Source organism: Haematobia irritans, chromosome 3 (genome assembly GCF_050003625.1).
Source record: "Haematobia irritans isolate KBUSLIRL chromosome 3, ASM5000362v1, whole genome shotgun sequence".
Taxonomy (NCBI): Eukaryota; Metazoa; Arthropoda; class Insecta; order Diptera; family Muscidae; genus Haematobia; species Haematobia irritans.
The window spans coordinates 231,039,988-231,046,278 of record NC_134399.1 but is presented as its reverse complement, the minus strand read 5'-3'; the positions used below and the strand labels follow the sequence as shown (position 1 = coordinate 231,046,278).

At 34.6% G+C, this 6,291-nt stretch overlaps 1 protein-coding gene across 1 annotated transcript in view; it reads right to left on the bottom strand.

Annotated features, from left to right (window-relative positions):
• The window catches only part of Cen (cerebellar degeneration-related protein 2-like), an 87,805-nt gene that overhangs the window by 68,634 nt on the left and 12,880 nt on the right, over window positions 1-6,291 (bottom strand). The gene's annotated exons all lie outside the window — the stretch shown is intronic.

The window sequence follows — 6,291 nt, the reverse complement described above, 5'->3', positions numbered from 1 at the left end:
CAGCCAAATTTTTTCCCTGCGAGCATCCTTTTGAGGTCTAAGAAAAAGAAAAAGTCACTGGCGGCCAGATCTGGAGAATACGGTGGGTGGGGAAGCAATTCGAAGCCCAATTCATGAATTTTTGCCATCGTTCTCAATGACTTGTGGCACGGTGCGTTGTCTTGGTGGAACAACACTTTTTATACCCTTCACCACTACTGTGGTACAGGGTATAATAAGTTTGTGCATTTGTATGTAACGCCAAGAAGGAGTAATCATAGACCAACCTTTTAGTATACGGATCGGCTTAGAATTAAATTCTGAGTCGATTTAACGATGCCCGTCTGTCTGTCTGTCCGTCTGTCTGTCTGTTGATGTATTTTTGTGTGCAAAGTACAGCTCGCAGTTTTAGTCCGATTGTCCTAAAATTTGGTATAGGGTCCTCATATGACCACAGAGGCCAATTTTTTGCTCCGATTTATTTGAAATTTTGTACAGGGAGTAGAATTAGCATTGTAACTATGCGTGCCAAATTTGGTTGAAATCGGTTCAGATTTGGATATATCTCCCATATATAGCTTTCGCCCGATTTACACTCATATGGCCACAGAGGTCAATTTTTAACTCCGATTTAGTTGAAATTTTGCACAGGGAGTAGAATAAGCATTGCTGCTATGCGTGCCAAATTTGGTTGAAATCGGTTCAGATTTAGATATAGCTCCCATATATAGCTTTCGCCCGATTTACACTCATATGACCACAGAGGCTAATTTTTAACTCCGATTTAGTTGAAATTTTGCACAGGGAGTAGAATTAGCATTGTAGCTATGCGTGCAAAATTTGGTTGTAATCGGTTCAGATTTAGATATAGCTCCCATATATATGTTTTTCTGATTTCGACAAAAATGGTCAAAATACCAACATTTTCCTTGTAAAATCGTCACTGCTTAGTCGAAAAGTTGTAAAAATTACTCAAATTTCCCTAAACTTCTAATACACATATATCGAGCAATAAATCATAAATAAACTTTTTCGAAGATTCCTTAAAATTGCTTCAGATTTAAACGTTTCCCATATTTTTTTTTACTAACATTGTGTTCCACCCTAGTGCATTAGCCGACTTAAATTTTGAGTCTATAGATTTTGTTGAAGTCTATCAAATTCTTCCAGATCAAGTGATATTTAAATGTATGTATTTGGGACAAACCTTTATATATAGCCCCACCCACACATTTTACGGATGTGATATGGTCTCGAAAATTTAGATCTACAAAGTGGTGCAGGGTATAATATAGTCGGCACCGCCCGACTTTAGACTTTCCTTACTTGTTTCTTCTTCATATGGGGCCGTTTTGCCGCGATTTTGACCTTCAAACCCTCCAATAACGCCATATAATAGTCACTGTTGATGGTTTTTCCCTACTCAAGACAATCGATAAAAATTATTCCATGCGCATCCCAAAAAACAGAGGCCATTACTTTGCCAGCGGACTTTTAAGTCTTTCCACGCTTCGGAACGGTTCACCGGTCGCTGTCCACTCAGCCGACTTTCGATTGGACTCAGGAGTGTAGTGATGGAGCCATGTTTCATCCATTGTCACATATCGACGGAAAAACTCGGGTGTATTACGAGTTAAGAGCTGCAAACACCGCTCAGAATCATCAACACGTTGTTGTTTTTGGTCAAATTTGAGCTCGCGCGGCACCCATTTTGCACAGAGCTTCCGCATATCCCAATATTGATGAATGATATGACCAACACGTTCCTTTGATATCTTTAAGGCCTCTGCTATCTCGATCAACTTCATTTTACGGTCATTCAAAATCAATTTGTGGATTTTTTTGATGTTTTCGTCGGTAACCACCTCTTTCGGGCGTCCACTGCGCTCACCGTACTCCGTGCTCATTTCACCACGCTTGAATTTTGCATACCAATCAATTATTGTTGATTTCCCTGGGAAACTCATTATCAAGCCAAGTTTTTGCTTCCACCGTATTTTTTCCCTTCAGAAAACAGTATTTTATCAAAACACGAAATTCCTTTTTTTCCATTTTTTCACAATAACAAAAGTTGCTTCACAAAAGACGCTCTATCTCACAAACTAATTGACTTACAGACGTTAAATTTTGACACGAATCATTTGAAGGTTGTTACTATATAAAAATAATATGCATTTAATACTAGCAACGCCATCTATGTGTAAGACCGGGGACTTATCAGCCAACCTGTTACGAATGCCTTTTCCTTATGGATAAGAGCCCGATCTTTGTTCAGTCCATTGTGATGAACTTCTCTCTTATCATTGAGTGCTCCCCGATTCCATGTTAAGCTCAATGACACACTGAAAAAAATATTGTCGTGAGGTCAAAGATGTCATGTCCTTAAAATACGAATGCAAATTTTGCTTAGCATAGAAGACGAATTTCTCTAATATAAAGATTTTTCCTTCTCCAAAAGTCGATAAACTTTTCGATGAAGTCGTATTGTCCTTATAATTAAGTGATTTGACTTCAAAAAGGGTATCATAACATGAAAGAAATTTTTTTTGGGCTAAGGTCAACTTGACTATAATAATTCAGAAAAATTATTTAAAATAATGAAATTGTCTTTAAATTTGTTGCCTTTTTGCATCTTGACTGCAAAGCAAAAAATCGTTCAAAAATAGGACATTTTTTCAACACTTTATTTTAAAGACATTTTTTACATAGCATAATTTCTACTGGAAGTCGAGTCTGAATTTGGAAAATAAAGTTGTCGTTAACTCGTTTTTAAAGGACTTTGATAGCATATGATGATCTCTCAATTTAAAAGAAAATTGTGTCTTAAAAGTATCCTTACTTGTATTCTCCGCTTCTTTGGCTCGGGATCAATACCAACATTTTTAAAGTAACGACAAAATCTTTGGAACCGGGGATGCTTTTTTTCAGTGCATGGGACCTCCTTTTTATAGCCGTGTCCGAACGGCTTTCCTCATTGCAGTGAAACCACTTAGAGAAACTTTGAAACACTCAGAAATGCCACCAGCATTACTGAGATGGATTATCCCACCTAATATCAACCAGAGTCGACTATGTTGAACCATGAAGAGGCAAACTTTGTGCCAAATTTTATAGGTGTGGAGAATCAGTTTGATTCCCCACTGAAAAAACAGTGAACCCGTCAGGAAAGCAAATGTTAGTTATTTTTCGAAAAATAGATTTATTTTAGAAAAAATTAACAAAACTGTACACTGAAAAAAATATTTACGTGATATTAAAGATTACGCAACCTAAATTTTAGGAAGCGAAATTTACAAATTATTATGGACAAATTTCTTTAAAATACCGAAATTTTAATTAAAATGAAGTTTATAATCTTTGCTTCTAAAATGTTTTTCATTAAATTTAGGACACAAATTTTGTAAATGTGAGTCCCTCCGTTAAAGTCACATGTCTTTGAACGAAGGCTAATTTTCCTTAAAGTAAAGAAACACATTTTTGATTTAAAGAAATCGTCTTTAAATTAACTGAAATATTGAATCTTTACATTTAAGATAAAAACGCTTCAAATATAGGCTAAGACATATTTTGAGGATTTAGCATATTTGGTTTAAAGTTTTTTTTTTGGAATTAAGAAAACATTTTATACTTCGAAGTATTTGGCATAATTTGGATTTTTAAACTGTCATTTGTTTGTACGTGAATAGCTTTATTTACACGCAAAAAAATAATTCTTTCCTCCCAAACGAAATTTTAGACAAACAAAGTTCGTTTCTTTTGCTTTTCGTTGAAACGAAGTGTATTTGGAAGAAAAGTATATTCTTTTTGTGATAAACGTTTATTCTTTTCCAGGATGTAATAACAATTTCATAAAGACTAACTCAAAAAAAATTTTTTTTGGCTAATTGCATTTTCCCTCACATCTTTCTCACTTCCACGAAGTTTTTTATTTCTTAGCACCTTTTTCTGTAATACAAGCAATGTAGAAGAAATTATACGATTTTATAAATTTTAATTTTTTTTTACCTTTCGCCAGGACGGAGAATCGAACCGCGGATCATGCAATTTGTAAGCTAACACACTATCCACTGAGCTATGTAGCCGTTATAGTCATCAATAGACATCTAATTATACAATTACCCATATAAGTTATATTTATATAGCATAGCTTGCGGCGCCCACGAGCCGATTAAACAAAGTTTATTTAACAGAAAAATACATTTAGTTGGGCACCGTGGTGCAGTGGTTGCTACGTCCGACTTGCATGCCAAGGGTCGTGGGTTCGATCCCCGCTTCGACCAAAGTTTTTTTTTGTTTTTTTTTTACATATATTCCAGAGATGGTCGAAAGATTCCGAAAAAATGTTCAACATTACATTCTACTATATTAAATTTTACTATGAACTTTAAAATGTGTCTTATTAAAGACCTAAAGCCAGAAAAGAACAGTGTTTGAGATAAACGAAATGGACTGTGTTTTTGGTTCAAAAATAACTTTTTTTATTGAAAAAATAAAAATTTTGTACCAAATGAATTTTTTTGGTGATAAAAGTGTATACTTTTCGAAGCAATTCAAAAAACTCTAACAAAAGAAAAACGTTTTCGGTACACGTTTTCCAAACGTTTTTTTTTTCTTTGCGTGTATATACCGCAAAAAGAAAATGCAAATTCGATAAATGAGATCTGTATCCCAATTTTAATTTTATTGATCCTAAATTTAAAACCAGATAGGTCACTAAAAATTTCTTTATTTTAAAGAAGCCACATCTTTGGCTTGGAATCAATACCAAAATCTTTATTGGAAGGTCAAAATTTTTGGATCCGAGTCAACTTTTTTTTTTGATTTTACAAAAATTAGTAAATATTTTTCGAATTCAAGAAAATTTGTGAGACAAAGTTATTATTTTTCACTTATTATAGAAAATGCTTGAAGGAAAAAAAATGAAATTCAAAATTTTATCTGATTTTCATACTTGATATATAATGTATTGGTCATATCTGTGCAGAACTTTATATATTCATATATACATATTTCGTTTTGTATAATTTTTCGGTCTTGAGAGAAAGAATGTAGCTTATGCCAATTTTTTGTAACCATCGAATTCAAACAATTCAACGCTAAAATTCTTAAATGGTGATAAATAGTTGTTTCAGTAAATTTTAAGTGTAATTAATTACAACTCATTTTTTAGCGTATCGACTTTTTTTATTTTCACTTAACTAAGTATTACAGTACAGTAATCCCTCGATTTACGTCGTCTCGGTTTACGTTGTTTCGATTTACGTCGTCAAATTTTTTGTTCCATTAAACTTCGATTTACGTCGCCATTCGATTTACGTCGTCGATTTTTTTTTCCACTTTATCAGGAACGCCTTCCATAAGTAAAGTAAGTATCAACGATGATGACATCGTAACATTTTTTTCTGAAATTTTTACCGAAATTGTTCCGGAAACCGTTGATGCTGTGCGCCTGATATGATGCAAGACCTGTCGTGAGTTTGGGACAATCTTAGACATTACTGGGAGCAGCATACATTCAAAATTGCATGTACATTTGGCGGCCAAAAACATTTATTCCCGTTGGATCCCCCGTAATTTGTCAATCGCTCAAAAAGATTCGTTTCGATTGGTAGAGAAATGCTCCAAAAATACGATCGCTTCGAGAAACGTCTATGACATCGTGAGAAGTGATGAACCATGGATTTTCGTGTATGAGCCCGAATGTAAACAGCAGTATATTGTATGGAGGTTGCTCGCGAACAAAGCACTTCCAAGCAAACGACAAACTGGACACATCGCAATCGTACCACTAGAACATCGCAGAACGGTCTATTCTGAGTGGTACACAACCATTTGTTTACCAGTTGTCTTCTAAGAAATCAGGAAAAACAAACGTCGAAGACGGATTATTCTTCACCGCTAGAATGCGAGCACTCACACATCGGCTCAATCAACTGCAATTCTTTTTATTGCCTCACGTAAAAAATAAAATGAGAAGTCTCTGTGACTTTCATGTGAATTGAAAAAGGTAAATAGGTATGATCTGCAATATAAACCTCTGGAATGGAAAACTCTAAATGTTCACTTTTGCCATGTAGCCCAATGTAAGACGAGAGTTAGCATTCACAAAAGAATGTGAGTGTTTGTAAGTTGATGATATTTGGTGGAGAGCTCTGAATGAATTACCGAATTACCTTTATTTTTGAAGTTTGTTTTATTATGTACATGCACATACATACAGAAATGGACTTAGGAGTAAGTATGAGCAGTTTTTAATTCGGTTTACGTCGTTTCGATTAACGTCGTCAAATTCCGGAACCAATCACGACGTAA